The sequence below is a fragment of the Mustela erminea genome, chromosome 1, assembly GCF_009829155.1.
Source record: "Mustela erminea isolate mMusErm1 chromosome 1, mMusErm1.Pri, whole genome shotgun sequence".
NCBI lineage: Eukaryota > Metazoa > Chordata > Mammalia > Carnivora > Mustelidae > Mustela > Mustela erminea.
The window spans coordinates 80,412,499-80,431,154 of record NC_045614.1 but is presented as its reverse complement, the minus strand read 5'-3'; the positions used below and the strand labels follow the sequence as shown (position 1 = coordinate 80,431,154).

The 18,656-nt window shown below is 38.6% G+C and overlaps 1 protein-coding gene across 3 annotated transcripts in view; it reads left to right on the top strand.

The window, feature by feature from the left end:
• Nucleotides 1-18,656, top strand: part of LOC116582356 (ubiquitin-conjugating enzyme E2 E1) — a 76,813-nt gene that overhangs the window by 18,373 nt on the left and 39,784 nt on the right. The window lies entirely within an intron of this gene.

The window sequence follows — 18,656 nt, the reverse complement described above, 5'->3', positions numbered from 1 at the left end:
AGCAGCGAGTAGAAAGTGTTTTGAGGTAGAGTGGTCATGAGTGCCAAAATAACACTTTGAGGTCGGGATAGATGAGCAAGTAATCACTGGATTTTACAGATCTAATGTAGAAGAGGTGATGCACAAGAGGGAATGATTTCAAGAAGGAAAAAATATTTGTGTTACTCTACCGAATTAGAAGATTTCATGTGTTTATCCAGGGGAGGTGATTTAGTATTCTCAGATTTTTACACTTTAGCGCAGAACTTCTTAAAACATTGTATAATTATTTTTCTTGGGGGGTGTGTGTCCTTTTTAGTGGATTCTCAGATTCGCCCCACCCCCACTAGAAAAAAGTTGACTTCTGCTTTACAAGATTCAAGTGCTTTGTGATCTTTATGGTTAACATTGTAGTATGGATATCATATGTAAGTGCCAAGTTCCCATATCACATCTTGATGAATCCCATTACCAAGGCATATTTTATAAATACTGGAGAGTGGGTAAATTGGAAAATTCCTGCTGCCATCCTTAAATTTTTTTTACATGCTTTGATTTGCATTGATCTTTTTTACTTTTCACACTTGGGGATGCATGAGAATGAATGGGTATATGTGTTTATTTATTTTTTTAAGATTTTTGTTTATTTTACAGAGATCACAAGTAGGTAGAGAGGCAGGCAGAGAGAAGAGGAAGCAGGTTCCTCGCTGAGAGAGCCTGATGCGGGGCTCGATCCCAGGACCCCGGGATCATGACCTGAGCTGAGGGCAGAGGCTTTAACCCACTGAGCCACCCAGGCGCCCCTATGTGTTTACTTTTAATACAGTGTAGATTATCATATTCAATTTTTTTTTCCTTTTAAGATTGTTTTACGTTTAAGCTTTACATTGAACTTACCTGGAGTTTTGTTTTGTTTTTACCTGGAGTTCTTAAAGCATCATCATATAAGCATCATCTTTCTAATCATTTACCAGTCATATTTTGTGGTTTCATATTAACCAGGTACTCTTGATCCTTGGTCCTGTGTAACATAATTAAGATTGTCACTTTTTCTGAGATTGATCTTCTCAAGACACATACTTATAAATTACACACAGTAAGCCAGGGGAGAGTGGGACAACTAGAGTCATTGTTAAATGTGGGTTAATAGTTTCATATAAGAAATGTCACATGATGCAAAGTTTATCTTAATATTTCCCAGCAGAGCAGTATGTGTACATAATAGTCTGTGTATAAAAAATTCAAGTGCCAGATTCCCATTCAAATTTGGGTGTGGGGGACTTGGGGCATGTGATATGCAAACATCCTAAGTGGTCTAGGTCTGGTGTCTTTTTATCCACGTCACCACAAAAGTGATCAATCAGGTATCTTTTAAAAAGATTTTATTTATTGAGAGAGAGAGAGAGAGAGAGAGAATGAGCACGTAGAAGAGCAGAGGGAGAAGCAGACTGCCTGTGAAGCAGGGAGCCTGATGCAGGATGACCTGAGCCAAAGACGTATGCTCAACCAACCGAGCCACCCAGGTGCCCTCAGCTGGGTACTTTACAACATTTTTAGTCTCAGAAACATGGTGTAGTTCATTGACATTAATTTTTTTTCATTGACACTAATTTTGTTTAAAAGTTTTAAAGGTTCTTTGGTTTAAGATTGATGTTTTTCACATTTTCAAATCATTATTAGAGGTTCTCTTCTAGTATGCCTTTATAATAAATGAGTATTTAGAGGAGAAATTATTTATGGTATCTCTGATTCAAATAACCGACAAATTTCTAAATTAAAATTGATGACATGGAGACATGGTTTCTATTTGGGTTGTAAATTTTTTTTTCTTGAATAAACAAATTGATTTAATAAAGGTTGATTATGTTTTATGGAGCTCTTAGTATATCAGAACGTCCTGTGGAGTGTGGTCAAGTGCTATTCACTGCTAGGCAATACTAGATGTGAAAGTTGGCTAATAGCATATATAAAAGGAAGAGTTTATTTGCAGAGTTCGGTTTTGCTTTTTTATTCAGTTAATTAACATGTATTGATTTCAGAGGAAGAGGTCAGAGATTCATCAGTCATTATATATCAGTGCTCATTATATCACATGCCCTCCTTAATGTCCATCACCCAGTTACCCCATCCCCCCCACCCCCACCCATCAACTCCCAGTTTGTTTCCTATGATTAAGAGTCTCTTATGGGGGCGCCTGGGTGGCTCAGTGGGTTAAGCCACTGCCTTCGGCTCAGGTCATGATCTCAGGGTCCTGGGATCGAGTCCCGCATCGGGCTCTCTGCTCAGCGGGGAGCCTGCTTCCTCCTCTCTCTCTCTGCCTGCCTCTCTGCCTACTTGTGATCTCTCTCTGTCAAATAAATAAATAAAAAAATTCTTTAAAAAAAAAAAAGAGTCTCTTATGGTTTGTCTCCCTCTCTGATTTCGTCTTATATTATTTTTTTCTCTCTTCCCCTATAGTCCTCTGTTGTTTCTTAAATTCCACATATGAGGGAGACCATATAATTGTCTTTCTCTGATTGACTTATTTCACTTAGCATAATACCCTCTTGTTCATGTTGTTGCAAATGGAAGATTGCATTTTTTATGGCTGTGTATTATTCCATTGTGGCAGGTTGTGTGCACCCATGTGCACGTGTGCACATTTTCCACATCTTCTTTACCCATTCCAGATAGTTTGGCTATTGTGGACATTGCTGCTATAAGCATTGGGGTTCAGGTGCCTCTTGGGATCACTACATTTGTATCTTTTTGGTAAACACCCAGTAGTGCAGTTGCTGGGTCGTGGGTAGCTCTATTTGCAACTTTTTAAGGAACCTCCATATGGTTTTCCAGGGGAGCTGCACCAGCTTGCATTCCCACCAACAGTGTAAGAGTGTTTCCCTTTCTCTGTATCCTCACCCCCATCTTTTGTTTCCTGACTTGTTAATTTCAGCCATTCTGACAGGTGTGAGGTGGCATCTCATTGTGGTTTTGATTTGTATTTCCCTGATGCCAAGTGATATGGAGCATTTTCTCATGTGTCTTTTGGCCATTTGTATAAGACATGGTTTTTATTTGTATAATATGAAGCTTTAGGCTCAGATCCTGGTGCTGGAGATCACTAGGTGAGATGAAGGCAGCTGGATTGTGCTGCTTGGGTAGGTAGGTAGTGACTCAGACTGTCTTACAAAGGGATACAGAGTTCTGGGAACATTGAGGGTAGAATTAAGACATTTTCAAGATTGGGAGACACTCTTAAAGTTCAGAGTATTAGTTGGAATGACAAAAGTATTAGGCATTGCCAGAGGGAAGCAAATGATAACATGTAGAGCCACAAGTATTTGGCTCCATAGGAGCTTTGCTCCCCAAATAACTTAAATTTCTCCTACTACACATAATCCTTCCTCCTCTATGGGAATACATCTCAGTTTTCCAAGGTAATTTATTGGAGTTGGCTTTATAAAATTTTACTTCGTAGTAGACTTTGCTAGAAACACTTATCCTAAAGAAAAAAGAGATGTTGAATTGGTATACATCAAAGACACTAGAAGAAAACATTTGTTTTTATAACAAGTACCCAGGAGGATGTTTTATAAACATGAAAGATAACTTTCCTCTAACCTAAGTATTTCAAAACAAATATGTGTTAAGTGATTATAGTAATGTGTGAGCAGAGACTAGCAGTAAAGACAAAAATATCAACTATTACCTAATAGTATATGATACTTCTTTAGCCTTGGTCCTTTTTCTGAGTAATTGTTTCTGTGGAAGTCCTCCGAACACAGAGCTTCAGTTTTCAGCAGACTGGTAGCCTCCCCAGAAGTTGTTAGTATTTTGAGATGTTTTCACATCTGAAGTGTTTATTACATAGAAAACATTGTCAGCTGATATGGACCAGCCCTAAAATAAACCATATGTTGAGGACACAATTCTTGTTAGAGCTGAAATTTGAAATTGATTTCTGTTCTGTCTGGCCATACTGCTAGGTTTTGTGTAGATGCAGGGCTTTCTACTACTATTTTTAATACAGCTATTATACTTCTCTATATATTGGGAAGGGGTTTTGTATTGTAGTACCTGCAAATTAAAACACATGATTGTGGGGGCACTTGGGTTGCTAAGTGTGAAGTGTTTGACTCTTGAACAGGTTCATGATCTCAGGGTTGTAGAACTGAATCCCGTGTTGGGCTTTGCCTGGGCGTGGAGCCTGCTTAAGGTTCCTTCTCTGCCCCCTCCCCCCAAATAAAATAAAACATATGATTGTGAAAAAAAGTAAAAAGCTATTAAGATCTTGGAGCCTGTGCCTGAGTGGCTCAGTTGGTTGAGCATCCAACTCCTGACCTCAGCTCTGGTCTTAATCTCAAGGTTGTGAGTTCAGGCCCTGAGTTGGGCTCCAGGTTGGGCATAGAGCCTACTTAATTAAAAAAAAAAAAAGCAAAACAGATCTTGGAGCCCAAATTAATATTTGTGGTAGAAATTTTGTAGCTAAAAGGACTGGCTGCTCCCTTCTCTGTGCTCCTTTGTGTCCTAATTGTTACGTGGTGTGTATTGATAAATGAGTTTTTATCCATTCTCCATTCTGTTGCCAGATGACTGCTGCATTCTTCTTTTTCCACAGCCACTCCTGAAACCTTTCTACGTGATTTTTTATTCCAGTCTAGCTCTTACTGCTTTCCAAAGATACACACTCCCCAGCCCTTTTAGTAAACCCCTCCAATGCAGTTATCTTCAGTTCTGAAGCTTCCTTGATGATCTCTGGCAGGCCTCTATCTACTGTAGTGCATGGTTTGAGGGAGATAACATTTGCACATTGTCATTTAACCTGGAGGTGCATAAAAGAAATGCTACCTTGTTTTTTTTAAGGGGCTATGTCAAATCTCAGGATACCTAATGACATTACTGCAGGGTTAATTTGCATTTTCCTTTCTGTTGAAATCTTTGACAGTTCACTCTTGGATTTCTGGCTTTCCTTACACCCTGGTTGCCCCCTCCCCCTCATTGTACCTTCTACAAAAAGAGGATGAGACACTCAGGTGAAGTTTTCTCAGCAGTTTCTACTGGACATGCTCACTTAAGTTAAAAAAAAACAGTTAGTAGGGACGCCTGGGTGGCTCAGTTGGTTAAGCGGCTGCCTTCGGCTCAGGTCATGATCCCAGCATCCTGGGATCGAGTCCCACATCGTGCTCCTTGCTTGGCAGGGAGCCTGCTTCTCCCTCTGCCTCTGCCTGCCATTCTGTCTGCCTGTGCTTGCTCTTGCTTCTTTCTCTATGACAAATAAATAAAATAAAATCTTTAAAAAAACCCCAAAAAACAGTTTGTAGACACTTGCCTTTTTGAGGGAAGAGATGCAAATTGTGTGCATCCAGACTATATATATGAATTGTTATTGGCCTAACTTTGAGGGTATGATTCATTCCCTAACAGGTATTTACCAGGCCTTCTAGAGTAGTAATTAGGTTCCTTGAATGAGTTTTTAAAATATGTAACTTACTGAACACACATCATTTGCATCATGAGAATTGTCTGTATTAATAACAGTTTTTTGTTTGTTTCAGTTAAATCTTAGTACTAGTTTTGCCAAGTGTATTGAGGCCTGGCAAGGTTATCAGTGACTCAGCTAAGGTGGGCGGGACAGTCTCCTTCTTGGTCCATTTGTGTTCTCTGCCTGTTACTACTGTGAACGAGGCTGAGCAGTACACATCACTGAACATGCTGCCAATGCTTTGGTCTCTGCCTGACCTGGTCTTTTCTATTGTGTGGTCCTTTGACCTAAGATAACAGCTGTAACCAGCTGCTCCTCACTATATTCACTTGCTCATTCTAACAATTGCTGGGCATTTCCTATAGAGCAGTAAAAAAGACCACGTCCCTGCCCTTATGGAGTTTACACTCGTATGGAGGGAGGACAGTTTAAAAATGCACAAAAGTGATTTCAGATAACAATACTAAGGAATTGGGACATCTGGGTGGCTCAGTCGGTTAAGTGTCTGCCTTCGGCTCAGTTCATGGTCCCAGGATCCTGGGATTGAGTCCTACATGGGCCTCCTTGCCCAGTGAGGAGCCTGCTTCTCCCTCTGCCTGTTGCTCCGCTGCTAGTACGGACACACGTGTTCTCTCTCTCTGACTTAAAAAATAAAAAAAATATTAAAACAGAGTAATGGCATAGCAAGTGGCTGGGCAGATTGGGTCATTGTTACAGGCCATTTTAGGGAGATGGCCCTTAATGATGACAAGGATCTGGCTCTGAGAAGGGCATTTTAGGCAGAAAGACAGCCAACAGGTGTTACATGGGGAAGGCCAGCAAGATTGGCCATTGTGAGTGAGGATGAGAGTGGTAGGAGATGAAGCAGGCAGGAGTCAGATTTTATCAGTTTCAGTAGAAAGCATTGGAGAGCTTTAAGTAAAGGAATGATAGACCACCACACTTGACCTATACTTGAAGAATAAGATTCTCATAAAATTTCCAACTCCTAAAAAAAGAGTTTTTGAAGCTATTCTTTGTAAGTATCCTTTTTTTCTTTTAGTTAACAGATTTACTCACATTTTCTTGTATAGCATTTCTGTTACGTTTACATGTAATTGATATATTTATCATACCTATTATGTCTAAATATCTCTACCTATTACATCTAGAACTTTCATAAAAATTAGAGACCTGCTACCCAAAATTGGCATCTAAACCTATGAAGGGAGTTATAACAGTATTCATCTTGTCTTGACATAATGGTTGGGTTGAAGTGTGGATGCTTTGTAGTGGGTATATAGCATTCAAACCCAACAAAAGCAGCTTGTTAGTTGTCTTTGTAATCTCCTTGCCTGACTTCCTCACTGTGGAGTTGAAGTGAAGATAGCTTGAGTCTGCCAGTGTGGAAGCATCAAGAGTTTGGCTTTGTACCTCTTTAAGAACAGGAACAGCAAATGAAAGCTTGAGGAAGCAATGAAGAACCCTCAGTGGTCTGGGAGGTAGCTTGCCAGATTTCCTTTAGTCCCCCCTTGGTTGGTTACCCATGGTAAGGAAAAGATTTATCTATGCAATGGGAAGCCTCTTATCAGTGTGATATGACTGTATAGTAGGATGCTTTCCAGTTTCTTTGATTTGGTAGATGCTTTTATGGAGTAATAATTTTGCCGTAATGCTTAGTTAGAATAACTGAAATATGTGGACTAAAGGGGACATGTAGGACAAACACAGGTGTTAAGGCTCTAAAACAGATTGGAGTAGTGATATAAACATTCTTAGACATGTATTTGCAGTTTCAGTTACTAAAAAAATTAAGTTATTGAAACCTTTTTTATTAGCTTTTTTATCCTATAAAATGAAATGTAATTCTAGCATATCTTAATATTACAGGAGATACGGGGTTGCATTGATTAGGAATTAAATCGTTTCTTAATGAAGGGCAATTTTTCTCACTGAAAGACCAGTTTTTTAATGATTTTTTCCCCCCTTGAACTAATAATAAACAGCTAAGAGAAAGGCCCCTTAGGAAAATTTTTTTTCCCCACTTACCCATTATAGAAAAATTACACAGGTCATTCAGAATTCTTAAGGGGACAAAATTTCAGTGCAAATATAACATGGGTATTTGCTTAAAGGGAAATGAGACCAATAATATAAAATAATCAGCATTCTAAAAAACTTCAAGTAGTTTGTATTGGACTTTGAAATGAATTTTAGTATTTATTTATCTATCTATCTATCTATTTATTTATTTATTTATAGATTTTACTTATTTGACAGAAAGAGTATACAAGTAGGGGGAGAAAGAGAAGCAGGCTCTCCGCTGAGCAAGGAGCCCGCTGTGGGGCTCTGGAATCATGGTCTGAGCCAAATGGAGACACTTAACCTACTAAGCCACCCAGGTGCCCCGAATTTTTGTAATTATATTGTAAAATGACATCAGTGTGTCCAGTATTCTGCATATTCACTTTATACAAAGTAATGAACAGTGGAAAACTTGATTGGTGGTATTTTGGACAACTCTTTTGACCTACCATACAAATCTTAGCTTCTTTTTGCTTCATATTCTGTGCTGTGGAGATTTTAAAAATAGAATAAAACTTAAATAATAATGATAGCTGTTAACCTGATGTGAATATGATTGTTATTCTCATTTTACAGGTAAGACAAGCCTCAAATGTTTAAGTAGCTTGCTGAAGGACACTTGGTTCTCCAGTCGTGAAGCTATTTAGGTCCTGGCCTTCAAAGCCTTTATGCCTAACTCTACTGCCTCTTGTAGTAGCTCTATGAATTATATAGGCTTTACTTCAAATTGTTGCTTGTTAAATTTTACTTAGCAAAACTGTATTTAAATTTTAAAAGATAGGCTTATTTTACAGCCTAGCTACTGATACTGTTTCATCAGGCTGGCTATTTACTTCTAAATGTTCTCCTTAGGTTTGATCTTTGTGGCATTCCTCTTCTTGAAAGTTTAAGGCCTCCAGTTGCTCTTCAGATGAAGTGCCCGAAATAATATATATGAGATTTATATGATATAAACTTCTTACACCTGATTCCAGTCTACTGTATCCCCATCTTATTGTTTCTCCACCCATTACTTAATACATTTAGTCTGCTCCCTGGAATATTTCAGGAATATTTCATCTCTCAGTTTCTGTCCTTATTATTCTTCAAGACTCAGATAAAAATGATTCATTCCATACAACTCTCTCACCTGTGTCCTGTGACATATAATTTTTTTTTTAAAGGTTTTATTTATTTATTTATCTGACAGAGATCACAAGTAGGCAGAGGGGGTAACAGGCTCCCCGCTGAGAGCCCAATGCAGGGCTTGATCCCAGGACCCTGAGATCGTGACCTGAGCTGAAGGCAGAGGCTTTAACCCCTGAGCCACCCAGGCGCCCCATGACATGTAATTCTTTACAACATTTATCACATTCATTCATAACCATTTGTGTCTGTCACTGCAGTAGACTAAGTTCTTTAAAATCTGATTGTTTTATTTTTATTGCTTGTGCTTAACACCAGGAAATAACTTAAACAATTTGAAAGAGTACCGAAACAAATTACAGTATTTGATTAGCAGTACAGTAGTTGTGTAAATGTTATTAGGGCATTTCTTTAGATATTAACATCAGTCACTGAGAAATTATTATAGTCAAGTTGAAGGTGACTAAACCACGAAGTCTTTTTTAGTTTTTTGTTGATTAAAAAAACCAAAACAATTTCTGTTTTATGTTAAGGGCAATATTTATCCCTAAGATTTTATTTATTTATTTATTTTCATTTGAGAGACTGTGCGCATGAGAGAGCGCACAGGAGGGAGGGGCAGAAGGAGAGGGAGAGAAGCAGGGAGCTGAGCAGGGAGCCTGACTTGGGGCTCATTCCCAGAACCCCAGGATCATGACCTGAGCCGAAGGCAGACACTTAACTGAGCCACTCGGGTGCCCCTATCCTTAAGATTTTAAATACAGGTTTAATTTTTAAGAAAATATGGTATACCTAGTGATACAAAAGTTAGATCAGTTTTACAGTTTGAGAAGATGGGATCGTTATTTGGGTATTTGCCTAAGTTAGTTGAAGCATTTGCTAAAAAAGGCAGTGGTGTTGCAATCAAATGTTAGAGTAATAGCCACCATCAAAAAAAAGGACTTGAAAATTTTTTACTACAATTATATGCTGAGCATTTATGTGTCCATGTGCACAGCATTGAATTAGACTGTGTGGAGATACAAAAGTATGATACATGCTCTTCACGTGGAATGACAAAACAAATAATAAGTAAGACACTATTTATTTTTATTATCCCCTTTCATCTAAAATTTTTGTCATGTGGTTGCAGCACTATCTAATCCTGCCCCTCTCCATGCACATCTGTAACTGAGTTTTTCAGTGGTTGGAGAGGAAGAGAGATTAGTGAATTTGCCTGGCGGCTAGGTTGGGGGGTGGGAGAATGAAAACCCTCCATCAGTAGCCTGAGGGGCAGTCCCTCCCTCTATTCTTCCTAGAGGTAAAATGTGAGGGTTTTTACAGATTGAGGGAGCAGAAGGGAAAGGTTACAGACCTTTTGAAGCTCTAAATTGAGCTAATGAGAGGTGAGGGAAAAAGAGTTGAAGAAAGGGAATGGGTCTAGAAGAGAGATTGTATACTTCTTGAGGTTAGAAATGGGGTCTTTTCTGTTTCTCCCTACAGGTTTCATTTGGTAACTTGTACAGATAAGAAACCTCTGAGAGAAAAACAAAAGAAGAAAAGGAGATAGTCTCCTCCAGAGAGTTTGTGACTTAGCATGGATTGACGGGCTCTGCTGGTTCTGGGTCCCTAAGACAAGGAGCCCTAGAGTTTGCCATTATTTCAGAATTTCTGTAGAGAAGCCCTAACATTGTTAGAATATACTATAGGTTTTCCTTCTTTCTCATCTCCTTTTTATTGGTTAGATACATACTGGAATTTTGGCTCCAGAATGATTTAAAAAGATTTTTAAAATTTTTTAATTTTTTTTTATTCATTTGACAGAGAGAGAGAACAAGCAGGGGGAGGAGCAGGTGTAGCAAGAGAAGAGGGAAAGCAGGCTCCATGCTGAGCAGGGAGCCCGATGCACGACTCAAGCCGTGGGCAGACGCTTAACCAACTGAGCCACCCAGGCGCCCCTAAGATATATTTTTGCCAAGAAAATCTCTCTCGAGAAAGTCATGTCTGTATGATTCTTTTTTTTTTTTTGACAGGCAGAGATCACAAGTAGGCAGAGACGCAGGCAGAGAGAGAGGAGGAAGCAGGCTCTCCGCAGAGCAGAGAGCCCGATGTGGGGCTCGATCCCAGGACCCTGGGATCATGACCTGGGCTGAAGGCAGAGGCTTAAACCCACTGAGCCACCCAGGCGCCCCTGTCTGTATGATTCTTTATGGCCTTTATTCTAACCTTTATTCTGATGGCCCTTTAGACCCCTCTGTTTATTTTTTTTTAATGTTTATTGGTACATTATATTTGTTTCAGGTGTACAGCATTGTGATTCAGTATTGAACAACACAGGTTTGAACTGTGTGAGTCCACTTAAAAATGGATTGATTTTTTTTTGTTAAGTTTTTAATCTATTTATTTGACAGAGACACAACAAGAGAGGGGCATAAGCAGGGGAGTGGGAGAGGGAGAAGCAGGCTTCCTACCGGGCAGGATGCCTGATGTGGGGCCTGATCCCAAGACCCTGGGACCATGACCCAAGCCGAAGCCAGACGTTTAACGACTGAGCCACCCAGGCACCCCCAAAATCCCAAAATGGATTTTTTAAAAATTAAAAAAATTTAAAATTTTAATTTTAAATGAAAATTAAAATTTTTAAAAATTAAAAAATTGTATTTTTCTTATGTTTTCTTAATAATGTTTTTTTCTCTAGCTTACTTTATGAGTATATTTTATGTATACTTCCATGTATACATAGAAATGTACACAATATGTGTTATCAAACTGGTTGTTACTGGTAAGGCTTCCTGTCAACAGTAGGCTATAAAGTAGTTAAGCTTTGAGGGGAGTGAAAAACTTATATGTGAATTTTCAGTTGTGTGTGTGTGTAGCGAGGTAGGCATCTCTCCCCCTCGTGTTTAAGAGTCAACCCTTGTGGAATGATCACCACAGTAGGTAGTTTCCAGAAAAGAAGACTTAGTTTCCAAAAAAGAAGAGTTTTTTTCTTATCATGAGAACTTTGAAGGTTTACTCCCTTAGCAACTTTTAGAATTGCAGTCTGGCATCATTAACTATAGTCGCCATGCTCTATATTACATTTCCATGACTGACTTATTTTGTAAGTGGAAATTGGACCTCTTGACCCCTGCTCCTGCTCTGGCAAGCACCAGTCAGTTCTCTATATCTATGATTTTTATTTTTTTTTAAAGATTTATTTATTTGGGGGGGGGGTAAGGGGAGGGGAAGAGAGAAAATCTCAAGTAGACTCCCACTGAGTACAGAGCCAGACCCTTGGGGCTGGATCTCAAAACCCCAAGATCATGACACGAGCTGAAACCAGAGTCAGATACTCAACCAAAATTCATCTCAATTGCTATTTTGTGAAAAGATGTAAGTTAGGCTGCTTAAATATTACCTGAGAGCTTTCAAAAAGTATAAATTACAATGAAACATCTACTTGTAGGAGAATAGATAAATTATTGAATCTCCATATGCTGGAGATTTTAGTGGTGTATGTGTGTGTTATACTTAGCATATGCTGTGAATAATATAGGAATAATATAGTAACTACTTTTTCAAGTTTTTATTTTTACAATAACTGTGTGTGTGTGTGTGTGTGTGTGTGTGTATAGTCTCTGGGTGTCCCCAGCTTTAACCCCTTTAAGAACAGAAACCCTAGAGATGGACACGTTTCCCAGTCCTCTGTGTAGTGGATGTTGCCACATGACTAAGTTTGGGGTAAAAAGATGTGAAAATAAGTGATGCATTTAACTTCCAGGTCATTTCCTTTAAAGGGAAGCACCCTACACTGGACTTTCCTTTTCCTTTTCCCACTTGCTGAGAAGTTGTGACAATGTGGACAGCCACCTTAAACCCAGAGGTAGAGGCAATACTATGAGAATTGTAGGACCACCTTGGCAGAGAATCTCTGAATGTCAGCCCTGTACTGAGCCACCTCTCTTCCTGAAAATAAACATAGATCAGTGAATTTATTTATTTATTTATAAATTTTATTTATTTGTCAGACAAAGATCACAAGTAGGCAGAGCAGCAGGCAGAGAGAGGGAGAAGCAGGCTCCCCACTGAGCAGAGAGTCTGATATGGGGCTCGATCCCAGGACCCTGAAACCATGAAATTGTCTGCCTTCAGCTCAGGTCATGATCCCGGGGTCCTGGATCGAGTCCCACATCAGGCTCCCTGCTCCATGGGGAGCCTGCTTCTCCATCTGCCTCTGTCCCCTCCCTATAAATACCTGCATAAATAAAATCGTTTAAAAAAAAAAAAAAAAGAAATGTCACACCTTCAGTTATAAAAACAGCAAGCAGTATTCACATCTACCCTGTGCCTGGCCCCAAGGTAGGTGGTGGAACTGCTGTACAAATGAGAAGGTTGCTCTATTGAAGCTTTGGACATTTTTAAGAATGAGATATAGTCGACATATAACATTAGTTTCAGGTGTATAACATAATGATGCAGTATTTGCGAATTTTGTGGAGTGATAACCACAGTAAATCTAGTTAACATTCATCACCATACAGTTAACAAATTTTTGTGTGTGATTAGAATTTTTAAGATCTACTTTCTTAGCAACTTCCAGTTACATAATACAGTATTATTAACTGAGTCACCATGTTGTACATTACTGACTTATTTTATAAGTGGAGTTTGTACCTTTTAACCCCGTCCCAGCCTCTGGCAACCACTAGGGAGTGCTTTTTGTTTGTTTTGTTTTCTTAAGATTCTGCATGTAAGTAAGATCAAATATTTGTCTTTCTCTAACATTTCAGTTAGTATAATATCCTTAAGATCTACCCCATGTTGTTGCCCATGGCCAGATTTCATTCTTTTTTATGGTTGAATAATAATTCATCGTGTGTTTACACACACACACACACCCTTCATTTTCTTTTTCCTTTTGTCCTTTGATGAACACTTAGGTTGTTTCTATATCTTTGCTCTTAATAAATAGCGCTGCAGTGAACACAGGGTACAGATACCTTTTTGAGTTAGTGTTTTCATTTTCTTTGGGTAAATACTCCATGTGTCTTGGCCATTGTAAATAATGCTGCAGTGAACATGGGGGTGCATATATCTCTTCAAATTGGTGTTTTTGTTTTCTTTGACTACATACCCAGAAGTGGGATTGCTGGATCATATGGTAGTTTAATTTTTAATATTTTGAAGAATACTGTTTTCCACAGTGGCTGCACCGATATGCACCAACAGTACACAAGGTGTAGAACCCTGTATTTCCTAAATGCATGTGCTTAATCTCTGGGCCATACTTGGTCCTAGTTCAGTCAGGATGATATTCAAATTTTATTCTAAATCCTTTTTTTGAAGTTGTCTTACCCCTTCACAGGACCATTGACAGGTATGGAGGGTCTTGATCATTGCATATCATATAAATCTATTGAGGGTTCACAAATGTCAGTCAGCCTTCTTTGCCCAGTCCCCATTACACACAAAATAAAAATCACAAATAACAAAGAATTGTAATGTTTATAACCATCAGTAATTTTTTTTTGGCAAGCTCAGATCTTTTGAAATAAAAACATACAAAAAATCTTTAGGTTTAGAAGCCCAACAGAACAGAATGAGGAGTAGTGTGAGTAAATACTGGAGTGGGGGCAGGTTTGGGGTTTTGGATGCATGGAATCTCTTCACGAGAGAACAGTGCGATGCTTGGAGCAGTGGATTAGCGGCTGCTTTTCCTTGTGCTCTTAGCTTATTCCGCTTCACCATTCACCTGCATGTGGAGCCTCTCGCTGCCTGCCACTGGTGTTGCCTTGCCATTGCACTCTCTGTCCCTGTGTCATGGGGAAGGGAGTGTGTAGAGCCGAATGACTGGTCACAGTCGGAGCACCTAAATCACAGCATTAGATCCCTCATGGAGCTCTTGGTCACTGAACAACAAAAAGAGTAATAGCTCATTCTTTTTAGGCTGTCATTGTGGGTCAGGCTTCATTCTAAGGGCTTTAAATGTAAAAACTGATTTAAAATTTAAACCATTCCTATTAGTGAGTGTTGTTATTGCCATTTTACAGATGATGAAATCCAGGTGTAGGTTATATAGGTAGCTAGTAAGTGGAGGAACCCAGAGAGGAGCCCCGGCAGTCTGGGCTCCAGGGCCTGTGCTCTCAACCACTTCACTGTGGGGAGAATTAGGGAGTCAGTCTGGTACCACTTTTGTTATTAAGACTCTCTATGTGCAAGTAACAAAAGTCTAATTCTGACTCATTGAAATAAAAAGATGAGATCATTGTAAGGATATCCAAGTATGTGACTGATAACTCAAAATGTTCTGGGTACCAGAAACAGCGGAAGCCAGGGATTCTTTTTCTCATCTCTGCTGTTCTCTACAAGTATGCTTTATTTTTTTTTCGTAATGCAAACTGCTACTGACTGTCCCAAAGCCTGACTGGAAGAGCATGGCCTCAGATGAGGTGGTACAGTTGGGTACAGGTGAAATACATGGGAACAGCAAAAACCAAAACATTTTAAAGTCTGGTGAATTCACAGTTTTAGTAACTAAAGTAAATAGCAGTATCCAGAATGAGTATTCAGGTCATAAAATTAGCTATTCATTCATGGAATTTAGGAAACAACTGAGTTAGAGTACTACATAAAAAAATAGGTTCTCGGGACACCTGGGTTGCTCAATCGGTTAAGCATCTGCCTTCAGCTCAGGTCATGATCCCAGGGTCCTTGGATTGAGTCCAGCATGGGGCTCCTTGCTCAGGAGGGAGCCTGCTTCTCCCTCTGCCTGCTGTTCCCCCTGCTTAATCTCTCTCTCTGATGAATAAATAAATAAAATTAAAAAAAAAAGTCCCCATTTCATTTATTGCTCACAAGTTTTCACCTATAATGCATTTCATTCATTAAATATCCGGTATCTTCCATGTGTCCACAACTGTACTGGGGATATTTATAAACAAGACAAACAAGGTCCAGGCCTTGTTGGAGCTCTCAGTCTGGGAGAACAAGAGATTTTAAACAAATAAAGGGGCTTTAAATGTTACTCTGAAAACAGCAAATTATTTCTGTTCTGGTGAGAAGCATTTCTTTTTTTCTTTCTCCAAAAGAGCAATATTGGCTTTTCTTGGAAATTTTAGAGCTGAAAGGGAACTTAGTTTTAGTTCACGTCTTCATTTTATAAATGAGAACTGTCAGATCTAGGGAGGTAATGTGACTTAAAAAGGCACAGCTGAGGACTGGTATGGTTGAGGATAGAGCACCAGTCTTCTGATTACAGCCCCTGCATGCGTAAGTGACATGACAAGATCATGCACAGAATCCATTCATTGAGCCCACTTTCATTGATTTGCTTTATGCTCTCTTTGTGCTAGATTGCTGGGATTATTCAAAACAAAGAAGATAGAGCTCATATTAATTAGTTGGCATTCTAAAACAAAAGACATGCAATTTTTGGGAAAAATATTTATAAAGGAGTTACTTATTTAGCATATTGATTAGGATGGCAGGTCTTAGAATCAGATTGAGCTATGTAAATTTGGGAGGAACACAGATATCTGTACTTCAGTTTTCTTATCTGTGAAATGGGATAACAATGTTTGTCTCATAGGTTTTGAGGATTTAAAAATACATTGTATGTAAATTACTTGGAACAGTGCCCTGATTGTAGTAAGGCCTCAATTCATAATGACTGTTACTACTTTAAAAAGCATTCTTCAAGAAAAAAAAAATTTTCACTATTTTACAGATGAGAAAGTTGAAGCATAAAGAAGTAAAGTAACTTGTCCATGAAAGTAAAGTAACTTGCCCAGCTAGAAAGTTTGACAGCCAGGATTTAAAAGCAAGGAATTTGAACAGGTGTGCTGTTTAGACTTAGGGGGCCGAGTAAGAGAGGTTATCTTTCAAACCTAGCATCGGAACTAGCAGTACTCTCAAAATTCTAAGCATCCCATGATATTAGTGTCGCACAGATAGTAATATGTTTAACTGTTGAAATATTTAGTGATGTATTTGCTTTCTTCTGAAGTGAGGAGGGACTACATTTTGGGAATGTTGCCCACTACATCCAAGTCCAGCTTGATGTATATTTTTATTTTTAGTGTTGGCTGATCCCACCTTTCAATTCAGAGGTTTATGTGATGTTAGAAATCACAACTGTCTTGTTGCATTTTATAAGGCATTGAACGTAGTTTGTGTTTGGTTGGGTTTAATCTTTGGCTTTTTGTTTTTTTTTTTTTTTTTTGCTTAGGGGAGTAGCTTACTTGTTTGAGTGAGAATGGTTTATTTGATAAGCACCCTTTTTATCAAATCTTTTGAAGAACTTTGGGCGTAGAGAGAAGTAATATATGGTTTGTACCTTCACTAGAAGACAGAGTCTGATAATTTGGAGAATTGAGAATCTTTATCATTCTGTTGAAAAATGTCCCTTTCTTTCCATGGGATTGTTGCTCTGTTTTACAAGTTGATAGTTTTAAGTCCCAGCAGGAGAAGATTTTCATATTGATTAGTGGTTTAATAAATGATAGCTGGCACATAACTTTTAAAAAATTTAATAAGAGTTTCTTTTAAGCAGTGTATAGTTGGGACTTGATCTTTTCCAATCTGACAGTCTGCCATTAAACTGGAATGTTTGAGCCATTTACCTTTAATGCTTCTTTTGATGTACTTGGATTTGAATCTCCTGTTTTAATGTTTGTTTTCTGTTTGTTCCATCTGTTGTTTATTCCCTTTCCATTTTTCCACACTTTATTTTGGGTTGGGGTGGATTTTTTTGTTTTGTTTTTTTGATCAACATATGCCTTGTTGAGTTAGTAACTATACCTTTTTGTTTTGTTTTTTAGTGGTTGGTATAGAGTTCATAGCATACCTCTTCAGCATATTACACTGTCAAGTGATATTATGCCCCTTCTTGTAGTATAGGATCCTTCAACATTTCTTCCTTCCAGTTATAAACCCTACGATACTTTGTTACTGTTTTTGCTTTAGACACTTATTTTTTAGAGGGATTTAAGAAATAATTAAAATTTATCTTTTCCACAAATGTATTACCATTTTGGGTGTTCTTTATTCTTTTGTATAGTTTCGGATATACACCTCATTATCTTCCACTTGAGAGACTATCTTTAACATTTCCTACAATCAGTTCTGCTGGTGATGAATTCTTCTGGTTTTTGTACACCTGAAAAAAATCTTTATTTTGCCTTTGTTTTTGAAACATTTTTGCTGGGTGACAGTTTTAACATGTTTTCTCGGGTATTTTCTCTTTTTGTATATTAGGCTGTTTGAAGTTTTTCCACAGATCCCTGATGCTTTACTTCCAATGTCTGTGTGTGTGTGTGTGTGTGTTGAGTAATTTCTCTTGCTGTGTTTTCAGGTTTATTCATCTTTTCTTTTGCAGTATCTAACATACTGTTAATCCCATCCACTGTGTTTTTCATCTCAGATGTTATATTTTTCATTTAAAGGTTTGATTTGGGTATTTTTATAATTTCCATGCCTGCACCTAACACATTCAGGCATTTGTCTATCATTTTGAAATTGTCTGTCATTTTGAACTTGCTAAATAGTTATAACAACAGTTTACTGTCTTTGTCCGTTAATTTTATTCTCTCCAGGGCGCCTGGGTGGCTCAGTGGGTTAAAGCCTCTGCCTTTGGCTCAGATCATGGTCCCAGGGTCCTAGGATCAAGCCCTGCATCGGGCTCTCTGCTTAGCAAGAGGCCTGTTTTCCTCTTCTCTCTCTCTCTGCTTGCCTCTCTGCCTACGTGTGATCTCTGTCAAATAAATAAATAAAATCTTTAAAAAAATTATTTTATTCTCTCCGTCATTCCTGGAATTTTTAATGTTGATTGGTTTTTCTCCTCACATTTTTTTAAAAAATTATTTTTTATTTATGTATCTGTCAGAGAGAGAGAGATCACAAGCAGGCAGAGAGAGAAGCAGGCTCCCTGCCGAGCAAGGAGCCCAACGTGGGACTCAGTCCCAGGATCCTGGGATCATGACCTGAGCCGAAGGCAGCGGCATAACTGAGTGAGCCACCCAGGCGTCCCTCTTCTCACATTTTTGAACTCCTTTCTGTATCTGGGAGT